The 6,628-nt window shown below is 43.5% G+C and overlaps 1 protein-coding gene across 1 annotated transcript in view; it reads left to right on the top strand.

Annotated features, from left to right (window-relative positions):
- Window positions 1–5,117: 5,117 nt before the first annotated feature.
- LOC127662863 (syntaxin-binding protein 6-like) overlaps window positions 5,118–6,628 on the top strand; it is a 75,773-nt gene continuing 74,262 nt past the window's right edge. Inside the window, exon 1 of the mRNA XM_052154244.1 lies at window positions 5,118–5,255. The gene's annotated coding sequence lies outside the window, so the exon portion shown is untranslated. The remainder of the gene's footprint in view (window positions 5,256–6,628) is intronic.

Raw genomic sequence — 6,628 nt, 5'->3', positions numbered from 1 at the left:
GTGTCAAATATAGTTTTGTACATCTGCTGCCTTTTCAAATCAAATCAAATCACTTTATTGTCACTCAACCATGTACACAAGTGCAACAGTAGGTGAAAGTCTTGTGTGCAGTTCCGAGCAACATAGTAGTCATGACAGTGATGAGACATATACCAATGACTATAAACAACATACTTAGACAACACAATTTACATATCAAATGTACACATACTTACACAACAAAATAATAATATACAATGTACAGTAAACAATACACACAAAATAGAATACACATTCAATACAAATAAAAAATAAGAGTATATAAAAAATATGTTGTATTGTGGAGAATATATTTGACAGTCCAGTGTGAGATATAAGATTAATAAAGTGCAGTGCTGATTATTGATCGTGAGAGATCAAATGTTCAAAAGTCTGATTGCTTGGGGGAAGAAGCTGTCATGTAGTCGGCTGGTGCGGGTCCTGATGCTGCGATACCGCCTGCCTGATGGTAGCAGTGAGAACAGCACATGACTCGGGTGGCTGGAGTCTCTGATGATCCTCCGATCTTTTTTCACACACCGCCTGTTATAGATGAGGCAGTTCGCACCACCCTTTGCAGGGCTTTGCGGTTGTGGGCGGTGCTATTGCCGTACCAGGCGGTGATGCAGCCAGTCAGGATGCTGTCTACAGTGCTGGTGTAGAACCGTGAGAGGATGCGGTGGTTCATTCCAAACTTCCTCAGCCGTCTCAGTGTGGACAGACCATGCGAGTTCCTCAGTGATGTGGACACCGAGGAACTTAAAGCTGCTTAAACTTAAAGACTCTCTCCACCGGTGCTCCATTAATGGTGATGGGGCTGTGTTCTCTGTATTTCCTCCTGAAGCCCACTACAAGCTCCTTGGTTTTACTGACGTTGAGGGAGAGGTTGTGCTCCTGACACCAGCGTGTCAGAGTGTGCACCTCCTCTCTGTAGGCTCTTTCATCATTGTCAGTGATCAGACCTACCACCGTTGTATCGTCAGCAAACTTAATGATGGCATTGGAGTTATGTGTTGCCACACAGTCATGTGTGTACAGGGAATATAGGAGTAGGCTGAGAACACAGCCCTGTGGGGCTCCAGTGTTGAGGGTCAGTGATGAGGAGGTGTTGCTGCCCATTCTAACCACCTGACGTCTGCCTGACAGGAAATCCAGGATCCAGCTGCACAGCGAGCTGTTTAAGCCCAGAGCCCGGAGTTTCTCATCAAGCTTGGAGGGCACTATGGTGTTGAATGCTGAGCTGTAGTCTACAAACAGCATTCTCACATATGTGTTCCTTTTTTCCAGGTGGGAGAGAGCAGTGTGTATTGAAGATTCAATGGCATCATCAGTGGAGCGGTCGTTGCGGTAGGCAAACTGCAATGGGTCCAAAGAGGGGGGCAGAACAGAGCAGATGTGATCTCTGATTAACCTTTCAAAGCATTTGCTGATGATTGGGGTCAGAGCAACAGGACGCCAGTCATTTAAACAAGTTTAATAAGTTATTTTTGATTACCTTTGTACCAGGGAGAGGGACAGGTTGAAAATGTCCATAAAAACACCAGCCAGTTGGCTCGTGCACGCTCTAATGACGCGGCCCGGAATGCGAGTGAGAGTGAACCATCATCTGTAGCATTTGGTTTGGGACAAAAACCAGGCAGTGATGCAAAGCCCTGCAGAGGATAGTGAGGATAGCTGAGAAGATCATCGGGGTCTCTCTTCCCTCCATCAAAGATATGTACCAAATACACTGCATCCGCAAAGAAACCAGCATTGTGGACGACCCCACACACAAACTCTTCGGGCCCTCACGGCCAGACTGTGTAACAGCTTCTTCCCCCAAGCCATCAGACTCCTCAATACTCAGAGACTGGTTTGACACACACATCTCATAGTATGTTATGTTTACATTTGGCATTTTTAGAAACTGTCATCTTTTTCTGTCTACTGGTCTCTCACTGTGTCTATTGTCCTGTTCATTTTTTGTAATTTATTGTACTGTCCCGTATGTTTTGCACATGTTTGCACGTTCACTTTATATAGGTATGTTTAGTCTGTGTAGTCTCATGTGGTTCTGGGTTTGTCCTATGTTGTTTTATGTAGACCATGGTCCTGGAGGAACATTGTCTCATTTCACTGCATACTGTACTAACTGTATATGGTTGAATGACAATAAAAACCACTTGACTTGACTTGACTTCTTGTCATCGAAACGAGCATAAAATGTATTAAGCTCATCCGGGAGAGAGGCAGCGGTGTTCACGGTGGAATTTTTTTATTCCTGCTCTGATAGAGTTACAGAGGGCATAACTGGCTTGTTTATGCTCCTCCGCATTCCCGGAATTAAAAGCGGAGATCCACGCATTAAGTGCCACTCGAACATCGCCATTAACCCATGGATTCTGGTTGGGGTAGATCCGTATTTTTTGGTCGGAACAACGTCCTCTACGCTGTTCCTGATGAAACACGTTATGCTATCAGTGTAAGCCTCGATGTCGTCATCAGAGGCGGACCGGAACATCTCCCAGTCCATGTGATCAAAACAGTCTTGTAGCGCAGAGTCTGATTGGTCCGACCAGCAATGGATTGTTCTGAGGGTGGGTGCTTCCTGTTTCAGTTTCTGCCTGTATGATCCAAAATGTTCCAAAACCCGGTCCCCTCGTGTGTTGAAGCTGATGTGTTGGTGGTATTTTAGTGCAATTGTTTTAAAATTGGCTTTGTTAAAGTCCCCGGTAACAATGAACGCAGCCTTAGGGTGCGGAGTTTCCTGCTCACTTATACTCCCATACAGTTCCTTGAGTGTCCGGTCTGTGTCGGCTTGTGGGGGGGATGTACACAGCTGTGATAATGACCTCTGTGAATTCCCTCGGTAGCCAGAATGGTCGACACAGAAGCATGAGATATTCCAGATCAGGGGAGCAGAAAGACTTGATAAAATGTACGTTCCTCTGATCAATCCATGATTTGTTGATCATAAAATATACACCGCCACCTCTGCTTTTACCTGAGAGGTCTTTCGCTCTGTCCGCTCAGTGCACGGAGAACCCCGCGGGTTCGATGGCCGAGTCTGGAATCTCCGCAGCCAGCCAGGTTTCTGTAAGGCAAATAACACAGCAGTCCCTCGTCTCTCGTTGGAAAGAGATCCGCGCTCTCAGCTCGCAGAGCTTGTTGTCCAGAGACTGAACATTTGCCAGTAGTATACTGGGTTTGTTAAATTTCGGGGGTGGATTTGCACGACGTCTTATTCTGATGAGAACGGCGTCACTTTTTCCCCTTTTCATTCTGTGTTTCCGCGGCCAGGCAGACCAGACAAAGGGCTCCGCTGGCGTGTTTGTAAACAGCGGGTCGGCATTGAGGAATTTGAAGACCGGTTTTCGGTGTGAAATTGCAGAACCAATGTCCAAAAGTGTTTGTCTGTCGTATACAATAAGGCAGACAACATCAAACAACAACAAAATTTTTTTTAACAAAACAAACAATAAACTGCAGCATTGTGACAGAGCTCGCAACACAGCAGCCATACTCGGCGCCATCTTGAATCCACAACTTTTACATCACAACTCAAGATTGTGTGGATTTGGTACTGGATTTTTCTATTCCTTCCATTGCCAGAACTTTGCTAAACTTTTACATTTAAAATGTATACTGTATGTACCTGACAGATGCTCCAGTAGATAAAAAAAACAAATGTCCACATACATTTTTGCTTAAACAGCCCCCAATGTGAGCTGCTAAAGGGACACAATTTAGAAAAACTTGATGGGGGAAAAAACATGCATCAATGTGTTTGTTAGTGTTATACACCACAAATGATCAATACATTCGTGAAGAGACCATTGAAGGGCTTCAGGTCAATAGGTCATGTTTACTATCAGGTGGATGATTAGACGCAGTGGATTTACTCTCACATTTATGAAATTCTTGGGTTTCCAGACTCCTCATTGACCTCTTCTCACTGCTTATTGTGTACCACATTATTAAACACAATTTAAGACGTTTCCAAAACCTTTCCACACCAGAAGAGTCCTTTTAATCCAAGGAAATGAACTGATTTAGACTTAACTTGAAATCCTGTGGTGCATTTTTAGACAGAGTTACCATGACTAGGGTACAAATGGGGTTTGAGACTCTAAAAAGTCAAATGATCCTCATTTTCTTGAGGAGATAAGAGCAGAGTTAAACTAAGTTCTTTAAAAGCTTACAACTCTATTTACGTTTATTATTATTATTTACTAATTGTTTATATGGTATGATGTTTAGGAGGAACCCTGTCTCCATAATTTGGGACATGTCTAAATTCTGTTTAAAATCCTGATTTGTGTGATTTTGTGATTTTCTAGCATCAAACATTAAACAAACATGAGAATGAGATATATCAATGAAATATGAGGTTAGATGTGGCAAAATATGCCAGAATGGATAAATGGATTTGAGATTTAGCCTAAATGAACACATCACTTAGTAGGGGGTCAGCTACACTGAATAAAATGATTTTGTGTTCAAGTAAATACAGCAGAAAAGTTTCCTTTCTACACTGAATAAGTACATTTAAGCGTGAAACAAAAAATATAAAGTAAATTCTACATTTGTACTCAAACATGTAAGAATGAATGCTCTAGTAAATATTATTTATGATTGTCATATTTATTTGCTAATTTGAGTAATTTGGTGGTGGCTTTTGTTTGTCATGTGACACGTGATTAAATGTGTTTAAATAAAAGTTTTTTTAATGTTTAATTTTAATGATACTAAATTTAGTTAAGAACCATGTACATCCGATTTGCAAGTTACTGTATTAACTGAAATGTTTCAGATTTATCACTCAATTAAATCAATATTATGTCAAAGAGTAAGTAGATTTTGCTTAATTTTATACCATTCAAATTTACTGTGGAAAACAAAACGTGCGAAAAAACTCTTACTAGTCTTTTTTTTTTCTCTCAGTGTAATTTTGTCCCAACTGTTGGATTGTAGATCGTGTTAAACATTTATTTCACACACATTACAGAAAATATTAGTTAAATAAATGTGTTGAAACATTCGTGTCAGAGAAAGACACGGTTTTGGTTCAGGAAGTCCAGCAGATCCAGCGCTGTTTGTGTTTTACTGTGAGGGAGTCGCCACGTCTGATCACGTCACTCTCTGATCGTTTAAGAGACAAGAAACATCACAGATCGGTGACAATCTGACGGGAGAACCGTGTGTGTGTTTGCAGATGGACATAACATCGCGAAGACGGAACGCGAGCGAGCAGTGAGGTAAGAAACAAACAAGACTAATCCTCAGTTACATTATCTCAGATGTTTGGAAACTAATTGTAAAGTCGGTAAAAGTACTTTCTGTCAGTGTCCATGGTAACCGAGCGCGAAACGCTACTCATAAAAACAATGTGACAGAAGCGCGCGCAGTTTCGCTTGAAGAAACTCAACACGCGCTTCTGTGTCACACGTGCTCTTTCACTTTTCATTTGACTTTAATTTGAAGAATCTGAAGTTATAGACGTTCTTCAGATGAACAAATCATCTTTTGCCAGGATTCTCACTGATTTAAAGCTAAAGCGTTTTTCACTTGTTATTTATCCGTCCTGCTTGAGAACAGCGATAATGAATGAATGCAGGGGCGTAGATTTCGGGGGTCATCAAAACAAGCAAGTAAACCCCCATATGTATACCATAATCAGTGGAAACATGTTAATGCTTCATGTTGCAACATCCCCCAATGTTCAAGCCAAATCTACACCCTAGAATGAGAAATTGTCTGTGGAGATGTGATAAAAACATGAACATTCAGTGTTCTCTTACGAGAGGTTCTCTCGTATTGCGTAAGCTAGCTTACGCTACGGGGAAAGATTCATCTTTTCTGAGATATTGAAGTCAAAAAATTATCCTTAATTTTGTATCCATTGTCAACGCAGTGCAGCAACTGCATACCTTGAGCGGGCTAGCTAGCGAGCTCATAGGTTGCTCTCCGGCAACTGCTGCAGCCTATAGGCGAACTTGAGTGAACTTGCGTCCAATGACGAGCGCCGCGCCGTCACTGCATCAAAGCCCGCCAAAATGGGCGTGGCTAGAGTGCATATAAGCGTAAGTTCAGTAGGCTGGAACCCTGATTTTCATCTATTCAGCGAAGCTCTTCGCATCTCTGAACTGCAGAAGCGCGTCGCCGTTCGAGGGGCATCTAGCAAGCTTGGACAGCGCTCGAAGAAGCCGGCCGTCTTCGCCACCTTCAGCCATCCTGCGAGCTATGCCATCCGGCGACGTATCCTTTTTAGAGCAAGCAAGTTCCTCAGCGAACTTCACAAAAAGAGCAACGAGCGTCTTTTTTAAGATGCCTTGCACCACCTGTGACTCATGCCGCGCCCCTCTCAGCGCCGGAGACCGCCACCTCATCTGCGCTCTCTGCCTGAGATTGGAACATGCAGAGCTCGCCCTCGCTGATGGCAGATGCGACCTCTGCGAGGAGCTTCCGATGTCGACCCTGCGGGCTCGACTCGAAGCACTCAAAACCGAAGCCGCCACGCCGCCTTTCGTTTCGCCGCGCAGACAGAAGCGCCGCTCCTAAAGGCTGCCGGAACCGGTGTTAGAAGCGGCTACCTCGCCGGAGCCTCTCCCTCGAGCCTCGCTTTCACCCT

This window comes from Xyrauchen texanus, chromosome 22, assembly GCF_025860055.1.
Source record: "Xyrauchen texanus isolate HMW12.3.18 chromosome 22, RBS_HiC_50CHRs, whole genome shotgun sequence".
NCBI lineage: Eukaryota > Metazoa > Chordata > Actinopteri > Cypriniformes > Catostomidae > Xyrauchen > Xyrauchen texanus.
Note: the sequence above shows the minus strand (reverse complement) of the source record. Positions and strands in the feature narration are given on the sequence as shown.